Source organism: Microchirus variegatus (genome assembly GCF_963457635.1).
Source record: "Microchirus variegatus genome assembly, chromosome: 8".
In the NCBI taxonomy this organism is placed as follows: Eukaryota; Metazoa; Chordata; class Actinopteri; order Pleuronectiformes; family Soleidae; genus Microchirus; species Microchirus variegatus.
In genome coordinates, this window is record NC_139809.1 from 22,442,909 (window position 1) to 22,459,660 (window position 16,752).

At 39.4% G+C, this 16,752-nt stretch overlaps 1 protein-coding gene across 6 annotated transcripts in view; it reads left to right on the forward strand.

The window, feature by feature from the left end:
• Positions 1–7,061: 7,061 nt before the first annotated feature.
• The window catches only part of mef2aa (myocyte enhancer factor 2aa), a 99,321-nt gene continuing 89,630 nt past the window's right edge, over positions 7,062–16,752 (forward strand). For 4 of the 6 annotated variants that reach the window (XM_083894140.1, XM_083894144.1, XM_083894143.1 and 1 more), the window contains exon 1: positions 14,364–14,510. The gene's annotated coding sequence lies outside the window, so the exon portion shown is untranslated. Of the gene's footprint in view, positions 7,140–14,363; positions 14,511–14,902; positions 15,047–16,752 lie in introns of those variants that run through there. The other 2 variants (XM_083894142.1, XM_083894141.1) reach the window with 2 other exon arrangements.

Consider the following 16,752-nt stretch of genomic DNA (forward strand, 5'->3'; position numbering starts at 1 on the left):
AATTGGTCAAGCGCAAAAGTGGTGAGTGCCCTGTGCCTAGCGCTTGTCCACCAAGGCGGCTCTTTGTTCCAGAGACTTTGTGGTCTCGGGTCATTGACTGGGCACACACCTTGCGGGCCAAGCAAAGCAGCTACGTCAGCGGTTCTTGTAGCCATCTCTGGACCACGATGTGAAGGAGTAAGTGGCAGCCTGCCTGGTCTGCACCCGCAACAAGACGTCCACGAGACCCCAGTTGGGACTCCTTCAACCTCTTCCAGTGCCCAGCTGACCATGGAGTGACGGGCAGATGGAGCGGATGAATCAGGACCTCGAGGCCACCCTGTGGTGTCTGGTGTCACAGAACCCTGCGACCTGGAGCAGGGCACATAATCTGTTTACGGTTACCAACCAGCGAGGTTACAGTGCCGTCCGCCCACGCCATGGTACGGCGCGGTACTACCGTCTGGTCTGGTCGGCTGCTCGGCAAATTCTTATGTGGCTTGATTTCAAATTTAAAGCTCCCATTAACCGGAAGTTCCATTTTTGGTGTATCTGCACCATTTCCTCGTTTATGAACCCCTACATTTTCTAAAACAAACAGTTCAGTCACTGCTGAGAACGCTGGGTTTTATTGTATTCTCTAAAAAAGCCTGGAATTGTAACGTAAGGATCCCATCTCACGAACTGCAGATCATCCTGCTCCAGGCACTAGTCCGGGCACATCCGGTTGCGTACATTGAACCGCAGAAGAAGAACGTCCGTTGTGGAGGTGTTTCGCTTGCGACAGTGTCTTCTGACTTTAGGTCCGACTCCAGGTCACTTGACTGTGGCGGAAAAGCTCTCGTTGGCTGGCAATCATGACACTTCTGTCTTCACATCAGTCTTCTGGGGGTAAGATTTTGGTCTCTAACAGCGAGGCTGACGAGAGCTTCAACTTCAACTCCTAATTTGCAGCAACTAGGAGATTTTTGACCATAAAAACAAGTTAATGTAGGTAAGTAGACTCTAATAACTCACATGTGCAATAGGACCACTCTATGGGAGCTTTAAGTCCAGAGTTGTAGGAGTGAAGTGTATGAGATCTGTAAGACGAAGTAGGGCATGAGCTGCATTTGGATTATAAGTCCACATGCTTTTAGCTGCACTGCTTGCTGAATCAGCTGTTCCCTCAAGATAGTGAATGAGTTAAACTTGTATATCTAGGTAACCTTTATGAAGAAAACAGGAACAGAGTAGACAATGCAAGAAGGCCATGTCTCGACAAAGATGGAAATATAGGGGTGTTCATATGTTTATGAGGTTAGGATCTAAGTGAGCAGTTAGGTTCTGACATGCAACAGCTGCCATACTGAGAGGAGGCTGAGTGAATAAAGTCACTCTGTATATCTCATCTGTGAGGAGAATACATAGTGTATATATCCTGCAGTTTCAGAAGCTTCTACTTCCTGAGAGTTGTTCTGAAGTAATGTTTTTTTTAAGTTGGGTGACAGCTTGCAGCACTGGTATGAGTGGAGAAAACAAAGCACTCTGTGCTCCGAGGCTGTGTGTGATTAATGACGGAGGCGTGTGTTGCAGTGGGCACCCTTGGAGCAGCTACATATCAGTCTTCCTGTAAGACAAATCTGACACTCGACAACCCACCGCCCCACCTGCTACACTTTCACCGCCATCAAACCCTCAGTCCCTCGCAGCCGAGTGCACCCGGCACAACATCGCACTCATAAATCATCCTAAACAAAGCATGTTTAATCTGCGACGTGCAGGCCTGACACGCAAATTTATTACCTGTTGTAGGAAAACTGCATGTGCCCCTCTGAGTCAAGCCTCTATTTACCTTTGAGAAAGCAGCGGAATACTAGGAAGACAGTCTGCAACAAAGAAAGCTGATGATGACAGTGTCTTTCAGGCTGGAATTCCAGGAGACAAAGCATTGCTTTACCCAGCCACGCCGCTATACCTTTTCATGGTGGATGACATGCTTTGCATGACTTTCTCGACTGCACTTGCCAAAAAGATTTGGGGATTTTTTTTTTTCCTCAAGCACATTTGTAAAACATGAATACCAAATTATCTCCGTATGGATTAGAGTTATACAGCAGCTCTACGCCTGCTGTGAGTCATAATGCTTGGTGAGAATTGGGCACCTATTATAATTGTGTTAGGCTAAGTATTTTAGAAATCAACCGAGCAGCATTGTACATGAATATGCATGCTTGATGCACAAAGGCAGGAGAACAGCAGCAATTCAGACAGGAGCAAAAACAAGGAGGAGTGAAAATTATTTGTTGTTTAAAAATTGTATTGGTGCCACACCAGAAACATACATTTGAATCAGTATCACATTATAATGTGAAAGATGTTTTTTCACATTATTCTGATATTCAACATTACAAATGTTTAATAAGATACTCAATTATTTCCCCGTAAAAAGTAATATTTAAACTGTATCATATATCACATATGGTGTGAACTGGCACTTGGCCTTTTTTTCAGTGAATTGATATCACCATGATCTGAAACATGAATCCCACTATTGAGATTCTTACAAAATTGTGGTGAACTGCATTGTAATCTCCTCAATTTAGTTTCACTGACCAAAACACATAAATTATCAGAGCATGAAATATTTCATGTTCTGATAAGTGATGTGTTTTGTTTTATAATAGTAAAAATAAGGGATTCATTTGTAATTATTACGTTATTAAATATATTACATTCAACATTATATGACACACACGCACACACACAATATTATTTGTTATAGTTATAATTTGAAGCTCATATTGCCCACCCACTACTAAACAGTTACTGTTTTTTGGCCCCCTTTTGACCAGGCGAGACATTCATTGGCTCCCAGGCCGACATCCCTGATGTATTGTTTCCTGTTATAACTTGATATGATTGTATGTCATAATAATGTGAAAATATGTTTTCGTATCATTAAAAACCTGTTATTATAATGTAGAACTTTTCACACTATCATGATATGAGTTGATTCTTATTTTTCTGGCATGCCATCAATATCATTCTGTGGTATTTGAGGGGTTTGTGTGCCACCTGTGAGCTAAAAAACACATATGGGTGCAAAGTGGAGAACACACTCTTCTCTGCGTTTTGCCAGTGGGTAAACAGTGGCATGGGATTCAGATATCTTTCTACATACATCCTGACAACCTGAATAACAGCGGAATTAGTTTGACGTGGAGTCGTAGCTAAAATGCCAAGAAGCGCTCTCTCCCACACGTTCCCTTTGGCAGACTCTCCTGATCCTGCTTGTCCTCAACGTGTCTCTACACGGTAAGTGGTGGGAATGAGAAGTGATGGCACCTGCTGACTGGTTTTGGCAATGTCAGAGACACACACACACACATACACTCACACACACACACACACACACACACACACACACACACACACACACACACACACACACACACACACACACACACACACACACACACACACACACACACACACACACAGAGAGAGGATTTTTGCTTGTGATGCAATCATCAAGTCAGAAAATCTGCGAAATTAGCCAAGAGTGAAGAACAAAATGAGTGTTATGCCTCGTAGAACATAAAGGTTTTTTATTCCCTAAAAGCTGGGGACAGAAGTAAAACCATCTTGCAAGATATAGTTTTGAATTAATAATGTTGTTGATGTTGAAGATGGAGTTGGAGGAAAAGAGGAAGACCACAGAGAAGGTTCATGGAAGGAGGATATGAGGACAGTTGGTGTAGCAGAAGAGGACATTATAGGGAGAGGACAAGATGGATGCAGATGATCTGCTGTAGCGAGCCCTTTTGAAGAAGAAGTATGTTTGTAGATACTGTATGATTTTTGTGTGTGAATTATTGGAGTCATTCCCAGTGATTAATTAAATCATACTTGAAATTAGGGACAACATGAAAAATGGTAAGAACAGTTTCATTCCTGACCTTAATCAATTTTTAATGAGCTCAGTATGATGGCAGCTACATCTTATAAATGGAGCTCCATAGGCTCATGTGTGAATATTGGGGATAATTAAAGAGTGAGTGTTACCTTGATACCTGTAAGGGGGTAGAGGAAAAAGAGATCCATTAAGCAAACAAGACAGGTTGGATGTTTGGATTCTACTCTTCCTTGCAGGTGATAGGCATTCGGTGGTGTGATAAACAGAGAAGAATACATTAGGAAACCCAAGAGATGGGTATAATCTCCAGAGAGATCGTCGCCTCATATAGGGACCTTTGTGCGTTGTTGTTCTCTGCCTCAGGAGGAGCACAGACATTCAACAAAACCCACTGCAGAGTGTAGAGAAGCGGGATTAAAAGAGGAGAAAATCATCCAACAGCTGTCCGTGAACAAATCCAGTTGACCATCGCAGCAAACCAGACACGTTTTTACTCACCCACAGTCACTGGTGTTCTCATACAGTAGCTCCACTCTTCTCACTACACTGATATCATGAGGGCTTCCATTTCAAGAGGTGTTCCTCCACATTAGCAGTTGTGTGCTATTCCATGCTATTTAGAGTCGACAGGACCGTGGTTACTTTTAATTACAGTGGGTAGTAAGAGGAGAGACACAGACTGTGAGACATGGAGTATTTTTAGAACTTGATCTTGATTCTCTTAGACATCGCTGCTCAGATACGACACTGTTCGAAGACTGTTGTTAAATAAATGACTAAAATCATTGCAGATGATCCGTTCAGTGCTTTGAAACCATCAATTAAATGTGAATATTTTTTTTTATTATTATTTCAGCTTAAATGATTGCAACAATTCATTTTGTCCAGCATTAGAATTCTGTTTTCAGACTTATGTTCAATAAATGTGTTTAAAATAATTGCAGATGGTTGGTTTCACTGCTTTGAAACCATCCGTTTGGGTGAATATTTCAACTTGGTGAAGAGAAAATGTAGGTGATTGAAGTGCAGCGCCAACACGCATGAGTGGCAAAAGCAGGAATAGCATTAGTTTTATTAGTGGAGACATTGACAAAATAATGTTTGGAAATTGGTATGTTATTTATTTTATTAGGTTATTTCAGGAAATCAAAGTCTGTAATCTGTGACACAAAAATGGACTATGTTTCAGAGCCCTTAAATGTATCTATGTTTCTTTGAAGGGAGCTTGTGTTCAAATCAATTCAATTAAATTGTATTTGTATAGCACCATATCACAACATACATTATCTCAAGGCATCGACAACATCATGCAGAGCAGAGAAACCCAACAATTCACACAATGAGCAAGCACTAAGCATCAGTGGAGAAGAAAAAAAAAGTCCCTTTTATCAGGAAGAAATCTCTGACATAACCAGACTCAACAATGTGCAGCTATCTGCCTCGGCCGGTTGGGGTGAGAGGAAAAATGGGGGACAGAGGAGAGGTGGGGGACAAGAGGGAGATGAGGTAGAGACAGAAGGAGACCAGGAGCAGATTATCAAGTTATAAGTTTATATAGGACAGTTAGAGTCACTGATGACATGTTTATAGAACTGATATAATTTATATAAGCAGCAGCAGAAATTGTTGAAAATGTTTTATATTTTCTTACTGATATTGACTTTTAATTATAGCATAATAATAATGGTGATGACCATCCATCCATCCATTAATTATCTACCGATTTATCCTCCACCGCAGAGTCGCGGGGGGGTTCTGTCTCAGCTGACATAGGGCGATAGGCGGGGTACACCCTGGACAGTTTGCCAGTCCATCACAGGGCCATGGTGATGACATGTATGATAATAATAATAATAATAATAATAGTAGCCTTGAAACTGGATATGGATCCTGCAACCTGTAAGATGAGGACACAGAGAGAGAGCGAGGGGAAAGGAACGGAAGACACAAACTCAGGAGAGAAGAACAAGTTTAATGACTTATAATGAAGTCATATATCGAGTGTGAGAGAGTGAGTGTGTGTGCACCACAGGAATTCCCCCAGCAGTCTACATCTATAGCAGCATAACTAAGGGATGGTCCAGGTTTCCCTGAGCCAGCTCTGACTATAAGATTTATCAAAAAGGAAAGTGTCCAATTCTTCTCCCCTTCACTCCCCTTTCTTTCACGTTGAACATAATCTCAAAATGTCATTGTAGACAATGTGCAACTTTATATTTCATGTCATTATCTCAAGACACATAATACTGCAGTCTGACATTTGTTGGCAGAGTTTGTCTCATGACTGAATGTGTGGTGTGTGGCGAGCGCTGGAACGTGGATGGGAGAAGAGGTGTTGAGGGATTTTCAGAGAGGCTGCTTTAATGAGCCACAAATAATGAAATGTTATTTATTTCAGAGATTGGTGGTAAGATTGCCATCTCAGAATAGTGTGTGTGTGTGTGACTCAATGATCAGTTTGTGCTTTTGCTCATTTACAAAATAAACATCTACTTCTCTCCACACCATCCTGTTGTAGATCAAACTTGACTTGTGCGGCCTAATAAAGCCCGCCACATGAGACAAGTGTTTTTGGCTCTTTTTTAATTGGAGAGAAAGAGCATCTGGGTCTATTTGTGGTCTGGAGTAATGCTGGAAATGCCAGCTGTCGCACTGTAAAGCCCTGCTGGAACAAACCGTTGTTTGGCATGTCCCTGCAACTTGTTGAAATACATAACTTGCTTTGTCATAATTTTCCCCAAGACAAAATACTAGAAAAAAAGTTGTTTTTTCTTTTTTTAATCAACATGAAAAAGACTTATTGCTTTAAACCAGCTATGACACAAGTACACAGTTATTTTCTTTTAAACTCTTCACTGTAGCAAAAAAAAAATGTGTATTCACTGTGGCCCTCTGAGAATGGAAAAAATCCTCGACACCTTCTGGAATTATGACTGACAGCTGTGGCTGGTGCAGAAAGCTCTGAGCCAAGCTTCATCACATAACGCATGCCCGACATGTCCATCTGGGTTTCTGCTCTTCAAACTACAGCAACCGCCCCCCATCCTTCTTCTCTGCCGACAGAAACCAAGGGACAAAAGGAGGAACAGGGTGTTAGGACGGGCCGTGGAGGGCTCGGACGGAAGCATCCAAAGCCAGCTGGTCTGGCTTTGAAGTAAATCAAGGATCAGATTGAAACAAAGTCATCAGAAAGAAGAAGAGGAAGAGTTGCAGACATAACAAGGAGAGAGCAGGAGGATACGGAAACAGCAGCAACAAGCAGGTGAGACACGTGTGACACACACGTGGTCTTTACCCACTCAGTTCAATGGAAATGTGATGCCAATTAATATTAACACCCTATACATGTTCATACATCTTTTGTGTGATTCTGTGGACTTGAAAAAAAATATTCTACCTTATCTCTTTCTGTTTCACACTTGTCCTGAATAATATTTGGGTCATTCTACGAAAAGGTGCCATTTTGCATTCTGAAAATCTGATTTTCAAAGTATTATTTTTATTGTGTTTTAAGGACTTATTTGGTTTAAGTAGACCCTTACCTGTCATGCCATCTCTGGCTATCTTATTTATTAATTTATTTCCCAAAATAATCAATTATGTGTTTTGTCAATCGCGTTACCAACACCACATTTTATTTAAGTATTTGAAGTGACATTTCAGAATAAATCTGGTATATTATGAAAGATATATCAGCCCTGGTTACATTCAAGGTGTTTAGAAAATGACAAGTAATACATGTGATTTATATGAACGAATTTTTAAAGCAATTACAACGACAAATGATATACCCAAACATGGATTTTATGAATGGGAAACCCTCCATGCTTTTCTGCTGCAAACAGAGGCATCCTAACAAAAGCATGTAAAATACTAATTCATATTAAATCACTTTTATTGTTCACAATAGGTTATTTCACATTTTAACATATTTTAATGATTCATTGAAGACTGTACTATATCAGGTCAATGGTCAACGGTATTAATTTGTTATAAACATAAATTAAAATTACAAACTTATTTAGGGACAAAAGATGCTATTCTTAATATAAATAAGATTATTATCTATAATTATTTAAAATAATGTATCGTATGAATAATTCTTGTAAATAAGGGAACATGGCAGGGAAAGGGTTAATAGTAACAGGTTTGACAGTAACAGATTTGACAACTTGTGCTTTATTATTATTAATAATAATAATAATAATAACAATAATAATAATAATGATAACAATAATAATAATTATAATAATAATGATAATAATAATGCATTATATTTGGAGACACTCAAGGTCACCTTGGCAGCCATTACTAGCCATGTGGTTGACACCATGACATCACATGGTGTGCATTCTAGACCTGCTCATATGATTGTTTATATGTATATTTTAATTTAAAATGTTTAACTTTTAAGTACATGATATTACGCATTTTGACACTATGACCGTCCCCTTCAGGCAAACTAAACACAACTCAATAAAAATTCATTAAACGAGAGGAGCACTTCCTGATAAAAGGCAGATGATGTCACATCCTCAATATGATGTCACTTCTGGGATAGTGCATTGTCCCTGGGGGCGTGTTTATCCAAAGTAACGCATTTGGCATAACAAATAGGGGCAGCTATAAAATTTAATTTCTTAACCTTTAATATTCCAAAAAGGTTAAGAATAAAAAAGAAGTGTAATATGTTAACTAACAAATGAGGCTTTTTAAGTTTTCATAAATTTAAATATTTTTTAGATAATTTTTCTCTTTTAAACCGAAATGGAGTCAAATACAAATTTGTTCATTGGTTTCTTCAAGACATTCTTGAGCGTTATACACATGTTGTATAAGAGTAACTTATTGGAAGCTTGTAAATATGTACGACCACATAATTTCACCAACATAAAATCATATTTGCATGGCCAACAACAAAGCTAAATTTGCTAAATATTTTTTATTTCATAGTCTTATTAAATTGAATATCAATGTTTCTGTTTAAAGTACAGCGAGGCAGTTTTCACAACCACACTTCCATCACTGGACATTTAAATGCTTGTAACTAGGACTAGGCTGCGACATCCATTTCCGACGTTATTAGAGCTGGTGTTGGGAACAACATCTCTGCTGTAAAAGCACACCTCTGGGTGCCATGCACATGCAAACTGAGCCACCCACATAATAAAGGAAATTAATTTGCCATAACAGTATAATAACTATAAAAAAAAATTATAGGTACAACCGAAAATGTGCTGCTATTTTCTCAATGAAAACATGCCAAAGCTCACATTTGGTAATTGGAAAAACAATAGGCTTATAAAAGAATCTGAGATGTGTGGCTGTGTGTGTGTGTGTGTGTGTGTGCGTGTGCGTGTGTGTGTGCTTGTGACAGAGAAAAGCAGATGGGTTACAATAAATCAAGCATCACTGTTGTTATGGTGAGAACAATAACAGTGCACATTTGGTTTTTAGTATATACTCTGCCTATTTTCTTTTTTTCTGTCTGTGAGTGGGAATGATGCACACATAATTTGAATGTGAATTTAGCTGCAACCTACAATGAAAAATAAAGATCATTTTACTTTGTTTCTGCCTCTCTGTTTTGTTAAAAGCCCAGCAGGTGGAATTCCTGTGTCCTTTATTGTCCTTTTGCGCTGTAAAGCAAAAGAGGATCAAGGCTCAGGTGAACGGTGGGAAGAGAGAAACCACATGACCTCATGTGGCCATGATGACCGACCTCATTTAACCTGATCTGGTGCATGGCTTTAAGCCACGTGCAGGGTAATACAGTCCTGTAGTCTAAACCAAATTGAACCAAACTGTTCCACCATATTGGAGTTTCTTGTTGATGATGACACCATTTCTGTTGCGATTTAAACTTGTGTTTTCCGCATTGTGATTATTAGTGCAGAAAGTGTATTGTATGGGCATTAAAAGTCATTAAGGACAGTCGTGAATACTTGGCCTGGAGCCCTGAGCAATCAGGAGGAATGAGGAAGGCTAGACTCGACCTGTTCCTCTGGGACTAGGACTAAGTGGTGAAAAAGATAGCACAATTCACAAGGGAGCAGAGTATACTAGACTAATACAAATGACTTAGACAGGGCAGCAGCAGTACTTTCCTTCATTAGAGAGTATGCGGTGTAATGAAACAGGATGTCATTGGGAGAGGATGCCTAAATGATCTTGCATTGTTTTACTACTCAACCTGGGCAATGTTGCCATTAAATCACTGATACAAAGCACTACATCATATTAATGAGGTAATTTTAGATTTTATAGGTACAACCTTAATCTGCTGTAACTACAGCTTTGCAATAAATGAAGAGGAATAAAATATTTCTCCCTGACATGAGGCATAAAGTAGCCAATAATGAATAACTCTTAAGTGAACTCTTCAGAACTCGGAATTTCCCACCTCATTAACCACGGCACGAGATCTGAAGATGGCTGCAATCATACACACACTGCTACTTTTACTGTTCGTAACACTTCTGTTGTATTTGTGAAAAATACCACGTCAAACATTGTTATCTACTGGTATTGCCAATGATGGCTTAGAATGGCTAGCCCAACATACATTTACAGGGTTTTTTTCCCAAATTCTCAACTGGAACATGGTGAACTCAGGTGTGACGTCACTCCAAGTTCAGGGGATGTTCAGTATGGACAAAATGTTTATTTAAAGGGAAATGGTGGTATTTTGAACATACATTGCTGTTGGTATACTACCTTTTGGGGGACATATGGCCTTGTAAACAACAGAAGACATAACGTACATCAACAAATACCATTTCCATGAAGTATGTTTTTCAACACATACAGTAGAGAAATGTTGCACGCACATTTGTTCACTGCACATGCTCCTGGTTTAAACTTTTTTTCTTTCTTCATTCTTCCTTCATTGTTATTGCAATTGTTATTGCAATGGACATTCCCAGTAGTACACATACTACATGACTCACACGTAGAAGACACAATGCAGAAACACAAGTATTAAACTAGAGAAAGCACCGGGAGAGTGCAATCCTCAGCCAAGGACGCTTAGTTTCCCATTTCTGTTTGTCTGTACATTCCCCTAGCATTTTTTTATTTTTAGTAATTGTGAATCTGCATCAGTGTCCAAGTCAACATGCTAATCTAATAATTTCTGCCTACATCCCCAGCAAATGTCATCAAAATCTGTCTGTTACTTTTTGAGAAATGCTGCCCAAAGCCAACAGCCAAGAACATGCCCTCATTGGTGGTGGTAATAATATAAAAAGTTGTTAAAGCAGATTACTTGATGTTCTTACACATGGTGCCATAAATACGATGATCTTCTTCAAAGTAGTGGGGGGACAGGTGGGGGTTAGTGTTTTGTCAGAAGGGGAAATTGCATTAGTTGAATATAAAGTAGAAGGCCAATCTCTCTGTGTGTGCACTGCTCGAAAAGCACCTGAATCTAACTACTGATTACAATGTTGAGGAACAGTCTGTGTGCATTTCACCTGTATCGATACCATTCGTCTAAAAAGGAGCCATGATATTTCTGCCTTTGAAATCAATACAGAACGTCCTCACTAACAGAGAAAGCTCTATCAAGGACCCACACTCACTCACCAATATCCAAACATTTCTTCTTAGGGCCATAAACTACATCCCCAGTAAGTCAAATTGTGTCCTTTACTTTTGAAGTAATTCTGCTCACAGACAGACAAACAAGGCCAAAAACATAAACTCCTTTTCCTTTACCACAGCAAACCACACATATATAAGCACTGTCTCTTTATCTGATATCATTGCTTGACAGAGGAATATCTTTTAGCTTGCTTTATCAATCACAAAAGTGAATATTTTGAGACTCTCAGTGTGGTCTCTCTTCATCACACACTCATGCAGGCCCCCGTGTGTGGACAAGTCTTTTTCTTCAAAGCTAAATAAAGGGTAACCAGAGCTTATGTTTCTAATAAGGCCACAGCATCCAAATAGTGCACACATCCATTTTCAGATTTTCTTCACACATGCTGACTGATAGAACATAATGAGCTTATTTGTACATGTTTTTAATTGCCCTTGACAAGTGACATTTTCAGTTGAATTGGAGGAGGAAGAAAACATGACAGGAAAATGACAAAAGTCACAAAAAACCTTCATGTTTCTCTTTCACAAACGCATCCACGAGTTGTAACCAGTGCAGAATGCCTCATTTGCATGCATCATTGACCTCATCATGCCCCCCTGTTATGACTCCACCCCTCTCTTATGGAGTGCAATCCCCACTTTGGGAACCGCTGCCATAACCCATCTGGAACAAAGGTACACATCAGGAATTATGTCATCAAGGTCTGTGCATGTGCAGGAAGGCTCTACAAGATACTGTGATGCTTATTTGTGCACATTTGAGGTTTTTGTAACCAGTGGCGGCACCTAAAGAAAACATTTTCTGATAATGATTAAGGTGACCCATTCAATAGGTGCATAAAGCAAGACAGTATCAATGTGTTGTTGGATGATTAACAGAGTCCCTCTTGTGTCCACTATAGATGGCAACTTCATAAACAAAAAAATATTTACATTCATCTAATGTTGTATGATGTAAATAGATAAACACAGGGGCAGCATATTAAGTCTAGTATTTATTAACTGACCTTGCTAAATGCATCTTAGAACAATACTTTCTTACACAAAACAGTTTATTTTGTCTGAGTTTTGTGAAGTTTAACCTGCAGTTAAACCCTGAGCGATACAAAACAATGTTAGCTAAAAAGCAGAAAATTCATTTACAGAAAATTCCTCACTGAGCTTTAATTTTGTCCACTATTTCTAAACCATGACATCATGTGGACAACATGTCTGTGATGTAGCATCCACTGCACTGCCTGACGAGAATTGACCATAAGTAATTTGGTCATGCAGCAGATTTTTTATCATGTTTGGTGTGAACATGGTGGCTGTCACTGGTGCCTCAATGCAAGGCGGTCAATGGTTTGAACCTGGGTTTGACCGAGGCCTTTCTGTGTATAGTTTGCATGTTCACCCCATGTGTGCACATGGGTTTTCTCCAGTTTCTCTGGTTTCCTCCAGTCCAAAAATGTATGCATGTTCATGTTGTGAAAACAATCTTATGTGTATCTGGTAACACTTTACATTACAGTACAGTAACAACATGGTAATAGTTTGTAATGGAAAGGTAATGTTTTGTTAATGTTAAAATAAACATCTTTTCCACTGGCAGGATTTTCTAACCAAAGATAATATTACAGGAATACCATGTCATTTCCAAACTGGTATCAGGCAATAGCTTTGTAATGCAACATTTCTACTTGCTTCTATCAGAAGAACACCTTCATGTGAAAATGTTTGTGGATCAAAGTAGATGATTGCTACATAATTAAATAGAAATTCCAGCCATTGTCCTGCACACATTTTCTGTAGTTATAGGGAAGCTATTACTGTGCTACAAAGAAGTAAAATCACACAAATGGCCTAGTTTTAATTTGCACTCTCATATTCACACATGAACGTGAATTGAAAAATAACAAAATACAACAGTAGTAACAGTGACAAGTAAACCAGTTCAATGTTTAATGTGGTGATTAGCTGTAGTTTGTCTATGTCTTGGGCCAGCTGTGGTTATGTGGCTTCACAGACCTGGCATGAATAACAGAAAACAGAGGCTTGGGCTTCAGAACCCCTGAACCCCTGGACCCTGTAGTTCTGTTCAGTAATCCATATGATGATTGAATAAGATGATATTACCATCATACTATTTCCCATTTTACTAAGTGGTTACCATTAGAGTTACTTATTGTTTTGTGTTGCTGGGCATCGCTGGCAACTTGATGTCATGTTTCTTCACATCTATATTAAACACAGCAGCATAAATAATAACTGTGCTGTCCTCTTCTGTCCCACCTGCCTCAGTCAGACCAGAGTGAGTCCAGCAGGACACTGAGCTCCGTCAGTATGCTGCACACCTCTGATCCTGCACATGGACACACGTGACGGGCTCATATGGAGAAGTCCAAGCAGGTCCCGCCCCCATCCTGTGATTGGCCACAAGAGGGACGCTGCAGCCTTTCATTGGCTCACGGAGGCGACCTGTCAAAACCGAATTCCATTGCTGTTGTCTTAGCGATATGACGTCAAACGTGTCTAATGTGATGAGGCTGAGCAGAGCAAAACAAATGGGAAAGTAGTGGTCCGAAACTGGAGCGAAGCAGGAACAAAACAACGTAATATTACTAAGTCAGTTAGTTGTACTTTTCTATTACGTCATCAGTGTTAGTTAAACCAAAGTTGTTCTTGATTTTTGACTCAAAGAACAGTATTTATTGACAAGTAAAAACGAGTTGTTGAGCAACGCATGATGGATTCGGAGTGAAAAGGGACTTTATCAAGTGTGTTTTGCCTCAGAGTGCGTGTGTGTGCGTGATCGAGAGAGAGCGAGAGAGAAAGTGTGTGGGAGTGTGCTGTAGAGAGAGAGAGAGAGATCGTCAGATGAGGGGGAGGAGCCTCAGTGACAAGAGGAAGACTGGTCTTCACCCTGAGTTTGTCAGCTCCCCCTAAAATAGCAGTGAGCGAGTAAATGCGAACTGAAATTTACGTTTATCAAGCGGAGCCAGCGATACCGTGTCTATGTACAGCTAGTGACCTGGGAGTAAAGGTGAGTAACGGAAATAGAAACAATGTTGCGTGGAGTGAGTGAGTGAGTATAAGAGTGTGTGTGTGTGTGTGTGTGTGTGGAGTGGCAGCGCCGCTTACTGTAGAGGAGAAAAGCGCGAGAGGGAGAGAGAGAGAGAGAGAGAGAGATCTGAAGACATGATTTCATTTCTCTTCCCGCTGAGGACTAAGATATGAGAAAACTAAAGCAGTGTCATGTCAAGTGATCCGCCCGGTGCTCATGTGGTGTGTGTTGTCAGACTGCACGTGCTCTTCTGTCTGTTTTTGTCATTGGAATAACTTTTTATGACCGTTGTTAACATTATTAGTTGTATTATTTATCGTAAACAGTGATGCGTTTTTTGCTGCCGTCAAGATTGAAGATCTACTGGTGGAAAAAAAAAGTAACCGGGATCGAAAGTGTGAACCCGCGTACTTTGTCAAACAGGGAAAATAGTAATCATTGTGTTTGTAATAACATGATTGAGCTGCTGCTGCTGCAACAACAGCAACACACACCGGCAGTGTTAGAAGCAAATGGTATGTTTGCACTCCACAAAAACATGTCATCCTTTTAGATGTTAATGCAATATTTACAATGTACAGTATATACAATGTGTGTGTGTGTGTGTGTGTGTGTGTGTGTATTAGGCCAAAAGTGAGATCTAATGTAACACAATTAAAAAGTTTCAAATCAGTCAGGAATTATCGCTATACAATGAGTGAGATCACAAAATGTTTAGTTTTGCTTCTGAATGAAAGTTGTTAATCACACACACACGTTTTTCAATTCAGATTTTAAACGACACCATTTGCCTCAACTCAAATTGTTGTTGTACTTTGGCCTGAAATGAAATAAATGCTCTAAATAATTAATTTGTTCTCACCTCTGCATTAATGTATATATGCTAATCTTTTGTGTGATTTTGTCAAACTACAACACAGTAATTATTATAATAATTATTGAAGCTACTTCAGCTCGATGCATTAAAAAAAAAAGCAAAATCTTTTTTGCAGGTCTGTCAGAAAAATTGCAATTAGTGATTTTACATACATTTTCCGGCCATTGTAGGTGGTGCCAGATTTAAAAATCTCTGAAAAAGGGTTAGAAGTTGCGGCCTTGATGATGTAAATATTAGCTTCTGATATTAATCGCTTGATCTTTTGTGTTTCTGTTGCTGCTTCTGTCATTATTTGTCATTTGCTTCTTCCACTAAGTATAGGAATGTTGTGGTTTCATCATTGGTCCACACGTTCCTCCTCTAGACTGCTTTTTCTACCATTTCCAGTGAAAATGTTATTTCTAAACACTATCTGTGGTGATTTGCCAATCTTTCCATCTCCCGCAAGTGTAAAAACTGTGATTACATACATATTTACGTTTATATTTATTTTTTTCCAAATATCCATGGAATCCAACCTTGTGTCTTCTATACATTTTTGAGTGAGTAAACTCACTTGAAGACCTTGTTTTTTATTATTTTAAGTGACAGATGGTGGGACAGAGCATTGCATATAAAATGTTGCACAGTTGCTTTGCTTACTGTGACTGTTACCTCTGCTGTGCAGTACTTCTTTGAATCTCTTGGTCTCCTGTGACCTTAACCCTCTGGTCATGTCACAGCGAGGACTGAGCAATGTCCAACAGCTACACGATCCTCTCAAATCTATCAGTCATTAATATTGTTTCAAAGCTGCAGCTGTGACTGAATTTAACACGGAGTTGATACCAGTATGAATTGAGTCTTTGGAATCCTTTTGGTGGACATGCTGGAACATGTAAAGTGCTTTTTCTGTTATTGTATAGTTTAAATCCAACATATTCATATCAGCATCCTTGTTATAACAGTTCTTTGACTGCAACAATAAGCATGAAACAACTTTTTGTATACACCCTATAGTGGTGTGGTTGAACCAATGACAGATTTTATTGTTTGAACAATAGCTTCAGGGACTGGACCTGTTTCAGCAGCATCAAAGCGCACTTGCATTTTTTTTCCACTGTCCATTTTATGTTACTGCTCTTCTGTCGGCATGTACATTACATTACCAGCTGTTTGCAAGAGATTTCTAAAGCATCGCATAAAGTGCCCTCCAATCTGCACTCATTAGTTTCTGTGCTGCCATGGGCCATGTCAGTAATGGGCCTTGTTGCTTATGATCCACATCACGTGAGCTCTTATATCTAATGTGTGGATGACATGAATATCATTTCAACAATTTATGTTGTATTTGAGTGTAAGGGA